Below are 9,073 nucleotides of genomic sequence, written 5' to 3'. Positions count from 1 at the left end.
AATATTTCAAATGTAAGGCATAAATATCTTTACATTTTTTTATTTAATGCTATGTCTGATGTTTATTATTTAGCTATTTTCCTTTCAAGGTAGGAATTGATTGCGGACTTTTCAAAGTCCCCATTATGTTTTTATGGTGATGAAGGCATGGCTTCTATAGGAACTTAATTCATTAATTATTTTCAAGTTTCCTAAAAGGAAAGATCGACTTCTCCTCTTCTGTGAATGAAAAGAATTACAGACCTGTTTTACAAATGATGTGGAAATAAAACATCAAACAGTAAGAGGTAGTTTGGAAACAACATGACTTCATGGGTGTGTAGGTACTGTCCTGGGCCCACTAACTTCACCAAGAATGGCATGGCCTATAGAGAAAGACATAAAGAAGGAGCGGAACTGAGTGTAATGCAGACCTTGTCTAGGGAGGGATGAATTGTGCACAACTGTTTGGAGCACTGTGACCGGCTTTTATAAGAAGTCTTACTGACTGATTGGAGCTGAATAATGACACTATTGCTTTTTTTTAGAGGTGCTTTACAGCAGAATTTAGATTTGTCATATATTTGATGAGGTTTGCATCACTTGAAAGACTTGTACAATGTAGGGGGACAGAACTGACAGTGGAGTCAAAGAGGAAATACACTGGGCACATTTGTGGAATAATGTCTATTGATTAGAACCAGTTCTGAACATGCTTCTGCAACCATCTTACAAGAACAACATAAGTTTAAAAAAGAATGGAATACCAAGCAGAATGTCTACAGGGGAAAAAATCATTACTGTAAAGGTGTAGCTTTAGCTGGAGGAGGCTATACGCAGGTCAATATGTGGGCGAGGAGTGTAGGCTACACATTAATTGAAGGGGACAAGTGGACAATAGAGTGACTATTATTAACAATTATATTATTTACTGCTCGGTTCTAAGACTTTATTTATACTGCCGGGAAAATGTTTTTTCTTAAATCCGTTTGTTTCATTTATATGTGGCAAGGTCAGCTGTTTTTCCTGTTCAGAATAAAGTTATTTTAGTATAATTGAGATAAAAAAAAGTAATTAAATGAACAATAGTCCAAAGTCCTGCTCTGACTACAAAACATAGATTTTCCCCTAACCTTTCTGAAAAAGTGATATCTGAACTAGATCTACACAAATAATATTTATCTGCTTTGAGATGATCCACCAGCACAAAGAAAACATTGGGGAAAAACCCCTTTAATAAACAGCACCTTATGGATGCACAAGAAAAAAAAAAGATGGCATGTGTGTCAATAATTATAAGAGCTGCTGCATGTCATTAGTCTTGTCTTAATTTTTTCCTGATTGTTCTTCGGTAAAGGTATACAGTCTGCTGCCTGAATAAAGAAAGTCTTGTTCTGTGGGTGGCTAACAGGGACTCTACACCCTTTTTGCCTTCACTTCCCCACAAAATGTAAAAAGCAATATTGGAGACTTGGCAAAATGTGAAAAGATGAGAAAATGAGGGAGAAGAATGAAAACATTCACCCAGTCATATAGTGTCAGAATGACACATTTTGGGCTCCAGACTGAAGTAGCCTGTAAAATGTCAGGTCAGGTTTTCTTCACCTCTTGGTTTTATTTCTGTACAAAATGGGAGTGTATCACTATGAATGAAGGAGAAAGTGGCAAGATTTAACATCACATATAAAGCTGGCGATTAACACTCGCTAATTTTCCACAAATTTTTACCTTCAATTCATGCAAGATAATTTTTGCTTATTTGGGGAACAATAAATATTTAGTAATGCAATCAGGCCCAAGAAACCGTGGTTTACAGTGAATTTAGAACAGCTAAAGGGCGTTCACCTGGCTTATTGCTTTCATAAAACAGTTAGCATACACTTAGCACACACATTAAGTCAAAATTCACAACAAAATCTGACATTTTGAAAAAAAAATGTTGACGCAGTAATACTGATGTAATCCCCTACGAAAATGAACCATGGTTTTACTACAAATAAAACCAAAAAAACTAAACAAAAAAAAACATGGTTACTAGTTAAACCTTGGTAACCACAAATTAACAATGGCTTTGCTATACGCTAACCACAGTTTAACCATGGTATTTGTAGTAAAACGGTGGTTATATGAATGGTAATTAATAAGACAAAAAACATGGTTACTACACTTTTACTATAATAAAACCATGGTTAATTTTCATAAGGGATGAGGTCACAGGTGTGTGCTTCCAAAGTAATGGCTTTGAACGTGGATTAACCAATCATAATGGAGGTCTGTAGCTTGTTTTTATTTAAAAGATATAGTTTATTGACACATTTACCTGCTTATATAGTTATGTATATTCATGCATATTTATTTTAGGCCTATATACAGTGTTTTCATTTTTCTTTCTGCTTTAAAAAATAACTTTTCTTCTCAAGTTATCTATTCATAGCTTCTTCATATATTGTGTGGGAGGTGAAGGGTTGTGTATTATATTTCAGCGCTGTCATTTCTTTGATTTATACGGGTCTTGCATCAGCACAGCCTTCTTGAAATACCATATCGCAATCGATCATATAATCTCAGACATTTTATGTTAAAACAAAATAAGGCTCCCTATTGGTTATTGTAAAGTTCTAAATACAAAGTTTGACTTGATGGCTTGCCATATTAAAATTAAAAACGGTGAATATAATAAATGTTCTGGACTTGTTTTGACCTTGAAAATACATGCAATCGGAGGCCCAGGGCACAGTTAGGAAAACAACACTTAATTACCCAGACATCCTCAGGGTATCATCAGTCACTATACGACCAATAGATCGCCTGCTTTTGGCCCGAGTGCCTTCCCCTCTCCACAAACACACACTTATGCACACCTGTTGTGCTATATTTATGTAAGTGTGCGGTACGCATAACCACATACACACACTGGCAGCAGAGGACTAATCAATTGTTGGGTTTTAGCACATAAACTCGTCTTCCTCGTTTATACGCACACTACTAACACACACTCAGACACACACACACCCTGAGTAATATCTCAGCATTAATTTTCCTCCTGAGACACGACCTTTCTAAGTGGAATAGAAAACAAAGGCAGCGCTTATGTGTGCTCTCTTTTCCAAGTTTCACATGTGATTTATTGTGATAACAGCAAAAACTTTCGACTTGGCAGTCTTCGTTTTTCATTTTTACAAAGGTGATTTTTTCCCTCCGCTGTTTGTTTTGGTTGTAAGCTAAAAGCAGGGCCTCCGGACCAGGGTGCTTTGAATTTCCAGCTACTGAGAACATGAATTCAAGTATTTTTCTAGCTACACTGGTTTCTATTAAATAAATGGTTATGTTTAATAGCCATTGTATGAATTTAATCATGTATTTTAACTTTTTTTGTTGTTTTTTTACCTACTATTCGAAATCAGATACTTTACATCTCAAAGATCAAACAACGAAATGTTTTCTACTGCCACACGTTTGATTTGAGGTTTGAACAGAAATAGTTCTATGGTGCTGAAGATATTTATGTGAAAACCTCTCTATGACCTGAAATAGGAATACTTTATTATGTTATAAACCTGGAGTTCAGACAAGCTTGTGGTTTATTTCTACAAATTTACAGCCATGCTAATATAATCATAATTTCTAAGGAGCTAAAGACTGGGAGGTCCTGCAAATATAACTATTCTTAGATAGGAAGAGAATGACGGGTGGGAAGAAATTGAGGTTAGGTCTCTAGACTGAAGAGTTGGTGTAATCTAATGCATGTAAGCATCAAAACCATGCCATTTTTCACACCTTTCTTGGTTTTCTCTTTCTAATTTGCACACATCATAGGAAACAATTACTGCATATCTTCTAAAGCCTTAAAAAGTCGTGGTTCAGAGTTAATATTGATTCAGAATTAATTCAACTAGCATAAACAGCTACTGCAAAGTCTCTGGAGCTCTGCTTCTTGCACTCAGTGTGTCCTGGCCAAACATGAGAGCATTTCAACAGGCCTGATTGAACGGGGATTGGTTTTGAAGATTGGTTTTGTGTATGCTGGCTTTCCATTCATCGTGCTAATGGTCCATAGTGAAATAGCTGAAGAGACGAGGGCATGTTCCAGACATACTGTAAGACTAAAGTGAAGAGAAATATGGTCTGAAATAATGATTTTCTTAGCCAAATGCTCTGTTGCCCTGAACTGTGACATTTCCTAAGACTAACAGTGATGTCTGTCATTTCACTCACTTTTTGTGGTGGTACATTCTTCTTTATTCTATATTTCTCAGCCAAAATTGGATACTTTTTCATCATGTGATCATTGATGATCATTGTGATCATGGACATGGGAAATTTTTGAATTAAAGCAACAGTTTACCCGAACATGAAAAGTTGTCTTGTTCCAAATCTGTGTAACTTTCCATTTTTCTGTGGTTCTGTGGTAAAGAAAAAAAAATTAAATGATGTACTGATAGCTCATTTCCACGAAATTATATGAATGGAGCACAGAGCATTCAAGTTTCAAGAAAGGACTCAAATACACAATAAAAGTATTATTAAAGTGGTCCACATGATTCATGCACTATATTTCTAGTCTTCTGAGATACAATATACATGTTTTTCAGTCATTTTATAGTTTTGTATGACAAACAGATCAAAAGTCATTATTCACTGATAATCAGCTCTTCCAGTGTGCTGTTAACTGCTGCAAATAGGTCATTGAGTCAAATCATTGAGATGAACTTGAGAACCGAATCAGTCTGATTCATGAACGACTTGTATCATTTTTGTAAACAAATCAGTCTTAAAAACAATTTGTTCGCAAATCAGAAATTGCATGAATACTACTTTTATGATACTTTTTTATGGTGCTTTTTTGTTTACTTGACAGCTCCAGTTCTCAATCACTTCCATTATATTGAAAAGATCAGGATATTATTTTTTCTAAACACCTTTGTGATTTACAGAAGAAGAAGGTCATACATGTTTGGAATGACATGAAGGTGAGACTATTGACAGAATTTTTTCCCCCCCCTTTTTGGTTGACTATCCATTTACATGCAGCTTAATGCACAATAAATAATACAAATACTAATGTCAAAATAGGCCTCTCATTATTTGTATAATTTATAGCCTAAATCACAAAACAATTGAAAATGTCAGCATGCTACAATTTTTTTTTAAGAAGTCATGGTCCAAATTAAACATACAGTAAAAACTAAAAATATTTCCTTTTTCATTCTTTGTAATGACCATGCTAATCTTTATATGTCTACCATATAATGTGAATATTATGGCTCGACTGTAAAAAGTCCACACCCAAGTCCAAAGTAGCATTTACAGAGCTGTAACAGATTAACTAAGATTTGGCTTAGCACTGAACTCCAATAAATGCCTGCCTTATTAAGAAATTGCTATTTGTGAATGGTTCCAGAAATCCAGGAGTACCACCCTGTGAGAGGGCAGTTGCTGGGACTATGAACACAACTGTGAACCTTGACCCTGGCACCCACGTTGATTGGTTCTCTGGGTTGATTATTGGGTCTATGCCAGACTGTAAAGGACCATATTCTGCACATTACCTCGAATTCTAACATCTTAAACCAGCATGCAATGAAATGTTTTGTGGCCTTTTGGGAACGACTTATGGAAAATCAGAGGAGGTGAGTGGCCATTAGGCCTGCTTTGCAACCAACTGGTGCCAGAATCACAGCTTTAGAAAGGCCGACTCAAATGAGAAAAAAGGAGCGAGACAGCAAAGAGATTTTGCTGGTACTCTTGGGGGCTGTTTTCCAACCCGGGACCAGGACTGGGAGCTGATTCTCTCCCTTTCTGGATTTATTTCTTCTTGAAAAGTTGTCTGCCATTTTACGTTTGGCATTAAAGGTTCATCTCATCCTCTCTCCTCCATTCCTCTCCAAACATGTGGTAAAAGAGAGGATTCTTGCAGACCTTTCCATTTCAAAAGCCCATGGTGTCATCGTAAGCACACAGATTCCTGAAAACAAAATGTGAACGCTAGCACACTGTTTGAGTTGGTGGGGTCAGCGTCGCTGGAGGATGATGGGCTTTGTTTTAGATTGAAGGGGACAAGACAGTGTTGAACAGTGGTTAACATCAGCCCCTGGAGAGTTTGGGAATCGAGAACCAGTTCTTATTTAAAAAAAAAAAAAAAACAGAATGTTTATCATGACATTCGGGTGCAGTAGCAGTTCTTGTGTTTGCATTCTTTTGCCAATGCGGACTAAATGTACTAAAAGATTCTGAAAGGGTTCTTGGCATTTTTTTTTCTGGGCGAAACATACAATGCGATCAGAGAAGTCTGATTCGGAAGCAAATGTGTCTGCGCTTTCTTTTAGTGAAGGAATGCGTATAGCATAACCAGTGAAGCCATTTCCTGAGCAAATGACTCTTAAGAGACTTCTTTTTTTTAATTAAATTAAAAATATATAGCATGACCAGAGAAGCCAGTTCTTATAGTGTGCTTATGAATCAGTTCGAAGCAGTTTTTCAGTTAATCTGACTGAATTACTGAACTGTAAAATATTAATTTTGTCATGCTTAACTCCATGAACCAAATATTAAAATGACCCCAGCATCTGGCAAGCAAATTTCTGTACACAATTTCTGTTTCCTTGTTATTTTAATAAACAAGCAGATTTCTGATGCCAAAATTGCCATGCTTTGCTTTGAAAGACAACAAAAAAACCATTGTGACTTTTTTTATTTTAGATGTGGGATTTAATTTTTATTATATGCTCATATAGCTGGCATTAAAGAAGTAGCTTCTGCTACAAAATACGCTCATGTCTGTAAGGTACAGTTGGCACATAGAATATTGTTACTAAGCTTTTTTACGAGTGTAATTGACAAGAGCAATTACAGAGTGCTTTATAAGGCCTAAGTCTGTAGGGAACAGCTCACACATATAAAAATGACTTTCATTCAATAATTATAATTTGGAAACACTCACTGTAAAACCTTATTAGTGATTGATGTTTTTGCAATAAAAATACGCAGAAACACAATGGAGCTCTGGTGCTGTTTTGGAGCAACAGCACTATACGCTTATTCCTTCTGGTTTAGCTTTTTATACATGGGGTATTCAACAAAGCTAAAACCCAAAGTCAATCTAAAGTGCTTGGCTGATAAACTGCAATGTGAATTGTTGTGAGCAAGATGCTGAAAAAGTTGCACAGTAAATAAATAAAAAAATAAAAAAGATATAAACATCTGGTGCAACATGGAGCAAGAAATACAATCAAATTCTTTTAGACAGTATTGTGCAAGTACAGACGTGATAATGACGGTGTTGAGGACTATAAAGCAGAAGGGTGGTGCTGTCTCTCACTTCTAAACATGACCGCAAACATGTGTAATCCCATTATGGTTTTAATGGAATTTAATTTGATTCTAAAGACATTGTTTGATTATGTTTGGTAAAATGAAGGAAAGGGTGACTGCACGGGCATCAGAGGTCATGATTTTATATGATTAGAGGTTATGATTTTATAGTTCTATGTAGAGCTATACGATTAGCCGACACTCTCCTTTTGAGCTCAACACTCATACAGCTCATACTTTTGATGTTTGAAGCCTGGAACAAAAAAAGCACTCCTGGTTATGATGTAATAACCTCTGACACGTAAGGTGTTAGTCTTTTTCATTATGGAAGCACTGGCTCAAGGCGAATTCCTTTGCTCTGGATTCAAAGGCATTCTTCACGGGTCAAACACTAACTGTTGTGGAGGAGTGACAGATTCTGCTGCCATTATGGAATCGATACCTTGTTTTTGATCATTTTCATCCTGAATACCATGCCTTGAAAGTCTTCTTTGAAAGTCAGAAAATTTTTAATTTACAAGCTCCACATACCAGGCCCTAATGATTCTGAACAGGGAATAATACCAAAAGATTTTCCCCCATTAAAATGAGGGGAAATTAAGTAGTGGGCTTACTGGTTGGCAGATGTAACACACAAATTCTAAATTAATTTATTTTATGAAACATAATAATCACCACTATAAAAACCAGAAATATTGTTTTTGAAATTTTTTTCACTGATACCATTCCCCTCAGTTTTATAGGGGTGAATGAAAGGTTAAGGAAATTTGGAGGAAACTGCATTTTTGCAGAACTGGAAACAAATGTGAAAAAAAGAACATCAAACAGCAACAGGATATTATATCACAAAGTAATGTGAGTTGCCAGTCATTTGATCTATTAAAGTGTTTTGCAATGCTATGATTCATAAAGTTCACAGGTCATCTCTTTTTTGGAGGCAGCATGCAAGAATAAAGAGTCACAGAAACTGGAATAAATTGATTAGAAAAATAAAAAGTGATATTAACATGACTCACAAACTTTTCCAAGCCACATTTTCAGACTGGACAGCATTCTAGCGGATTCCAGTATTTCTCTGAATGGTAATAAAGATGTTAACCACTTTATTACTTGAAAAAACAGTTCCCCTGCCACACTGTATAATTTTCATTGTTTTGCATCAGTAAAATGGAATGATTAAAATGTCCTGTCCAGAAATTATTGCAAAAATTGCTAGTAAAACACCACTGATGCCATAGTCTTTTGTCTTTGGTTTAGGAAAGCTTCCGAGAAAATTGTGTGGTGGATTTGGAAGTGTCATGGTGATCAAACTTTAAGTCATGCAGAAAGCCAATGGTATATTGGCTTTCTACATGAAAACAGGTATCAACAGACACATGTTCTCTGTAGGCTAACCGAGACTTGTCATTTGCACTTATATATTGTTGCTCTTTTGTTAGTTTTGACTGATTTTGTTGTCCTCAGTAAGTCGCTTTGGATAAAAGCATCTGCTAAATGACTGAACAGTCCTACACGGAAGCAGTTCCGGGCGGATGACGTATGAGTTCGGCTTTGCGCATGCACTGCTCAGAAGTGACTAATGCGGAAGCGCAGGGGAGAGATCAAAACAAAACAACGGTCACTTATTAGAAGTACAAAACGAGAATTTGTAAAGAAGAATGTCGGAGGATTTCGATATAAGCCAAGAGGAGACTGGTTTTCCTTTGCTAAAGTAAGGAAACTTTGCTTCCTTTGCTCCTGTTAACAAACGTTGGTTTTCACGAGACTCACCAGCGCATGCGCA

This window comes from Sinocyclocheilus rhinocerous, unplaced genomic scaffold, assembly GCF_001515625.1.
Source record: "Sinocyclocheilus rhinocerous isolate Xijiao unplaced genomic scaffold, SAMN03320098_v1.1 scaffold1131, whole genome shotgun sequence".
In the NCBI taxonomy this organism is placed as follows: domain Eukaryota; kingdom Metazoa; phylum Chordata; class Actinopteri; order Cypriniformes; family Cyprinidae; genus Sinocyclocheilus; species Sinocyclocheilus rhinocerous.
This window is presented reverse-complemented; position numbering follows the sequence as displayed.